We start from the raw sequence: 2,500 nt of genomic DNA on the forward strand, positions 1-2,500 counted from the left end.
TGTCCCTGGATGAAATGAGAAAAAGGGTGGAAAAATGGCAAAGTGTCAAGGGAGCTAGGCAGAAACCCATGCCGAGCTGCCTGGAGCCCAGGGGCGGTTCTAAAGCCTGTGAGAGCCGCTGTTGCCCTGGATGAATTGAGAAAAAGGGTGGAAAAATGGCAAAGTGTCAAGGGAGAAATTCAGAAACCCATGCCGAGCGTCCTGGAGCCCAGGGGCCGCGGGAAAGTCTGTGGAGAGCCGCTGTTGCCCTGGATGAAATGAGAAAAAGGGTGAAAAAATGGCAAAGTGTCAAGGGAGCTAGGCAGAAACCCATGCCTAGGGTCCTGGAGCCCAGGGGCCGCGGGAAAGTCTGTGGAGAGCCGCTGTGTCCCTGGATGAAATGAGAAAAAAGGTGAAAAAGTAACAAAGTGTCAAGGGAGAAATTCAGAAACCCAGGCCGAGCTGCCTGGAGCCTCAAAGCGGATAGAAATAGCGTGGAGAGCCGCTGTTAAGCCAGACGCCCTCTGGCGGACACAGGCAGGAGTTGCAGTAAATGCATTGAAGTCAATGGGCGAGAGTACCCAATGCGCCAAAAAAGTGCTGAAAATATGACAAAGTGTCAAATGAATGGGAGTCAATGGGCGAGAGTACCCAATGCGCCAAAAAAGTGCTGAAAATATGACAAAGTGTCAAATGAATGGGAGTCAATGGGCGAGAGTACCCAATGCACAAAAAAAGTGCTGAAAAAGTCCACACGAGCCTAGTCAGAAATGCAGGCCGAGGCGGCTGGAGCCCCAAAGCGGCTATAAAAAGCGTGGAGAGCCGCTGTCGCCCTGGAGAAACGGAGAAAAAGTGCTGAAAAAAGGCCCACGTCCTAACGGACCTAGGCGGAAGTGCAGGCGAGGCGGCAGGAGTCTGAAAACCGCTATAAAAAGCGTGGAGAGCCGCTGTCGCCCCGGAGAAACGTAGAAAAAGTGCTGAAAAAAGGCCTAAATCCTAACGGACCTAGGCGGAAGTGCAGGCGAGGCGGCAGGAGTCTGAAAACGGCTATAAAATGCGTGGAGAGCCGCTGTCGCCCCGGAGAAACGGAGAAAAAGTGCTGAAAAAAGGCCTAAATCCTAACGGACCGAGGCGGAAGTGCAGGCGAGGCGGCAGGAGTCTGAAAACGGCTATAAAATGCGTGGAGAGCCGCTGTCGCCCCGGAGGAACGGAGAAAAAGTGCTGAAAAAAGGCCTAAATCCTAACGGACCGAGGCGGAAGTGCAGGCGAGGCGGCAGGAGTCTGAAAACGGCTATAAAATGCGTGGAGAGCCGCTGTCGCCCCGGAGGAACGGAGAAAAAGTGCTGAAAAAAGGCCTAAATCCTAACGGACCGAGGCGGAAGTGCAGGCGAGGCGGCAGGAGTCTGAAAGCGGCTATAAAACGCGTGGAGAGCCGCTCGGATGATTTTTCAAAGTGTCAAATGAATGGGAGTGAATGGGGCAGAGTACCCAATGTGTAAAAAAAGTGCTGAAAAAACGACAAAGTCCACACGAGCCTAGTCAGAAATGCAGTCCGAGGCGGCTGGAGCCCCAAAGCGGCTATAAAATGCGTGGAGAGCCGCTCGGATGATTTTTCAAAGTGTCAAATGAATGGGAGTGAATGGGGCGGAGTACCCAATGCGCGAAAAAAGTGCTGAAAAAACGACAAAGTCCACACGAGCCTAGTCAGAAATGAAGGCCGAGGCGGCTGGAGCCCCAAAGCGGCTATAAAATGCGTGGAGAGCCGCTCGGATGATTTTTCTAAGTGTCAAATGAATGGGAGTGAATGGGGCGGAGTACCCAATGCGCGAAAAAAGTGCTGAAAAAACGACAAAGTCCACACGAGCCTAGTCAGAAATGAAGGCCGAGGCGGCTGGAGCCCCAAAGCGGCTATAAAATGCGTGGAGAGCCGCTCGGATGATTTTTCTAAGTGTGAAATGAATGGGAGTGAATGGGGCGGAGTACCCAATGCGCGAAAAAAGTGCTGAAAAAACGACAAAGTGTCAAATGAATGGGAGTGAATGGGCGGAGTACCCAATGCGTGAAAAAAGGTCTGGAAAAACGACAAAGTGTCAAATGAATGGGAGTCAATGGGCGGAGTACCCAATGCGCGAAAAAAGTGCTGAAAAAATGACAAAGTGTCAAATGAATGGGAGTCAATGAGTGTTTTGGTCGACCAGGAAAAAACGCGTTTACGGGAGAGGGTAAATCAGCCGAGAGGGGGGGGGGGGGGTATACTTTACCCTCTCCCGTAAATGCCATTTTTCCTGGTTGACCAAAACACCTCCAGCACGATTTCGGAAACCCAGTTTTTAGAAACACTGACCTCCAGGGGAAGTACCGAGAAAAGCACACTTTTGAATCCGCTTTTGACGCACTGAAACACGGACGTGAGCTGGGGCTGTGCCGCTCTTGGAAAACCCCTGGAGGTTATTTTCTAAAACGGGTTTCCGCGTCCCCCGGGCGCCCGTGTTGGGCCGCGCAAGGCGGTCCGGGCTGCCCA

Source organism: Dunckerocampus dactyliophorus, unplaced genomic scaffold (genome assembly GCF_027744805.1).
Source record: "Dunckerocampus dactyliophorus isolate RoL2022-P2 unplaced genomic scaffold, RoL_Ddac_1.1 HiC_scaffold_25, whole genome shotgun sequence".
In the NCBI taxonomy this organism is placed as follows: Eukaryota; Metazoa; Chordata; class Actinopteri; order Syngnathiformes; family Syngnathidae; genus Dunckerocampus; species Dunckerocampus dactyliophorus.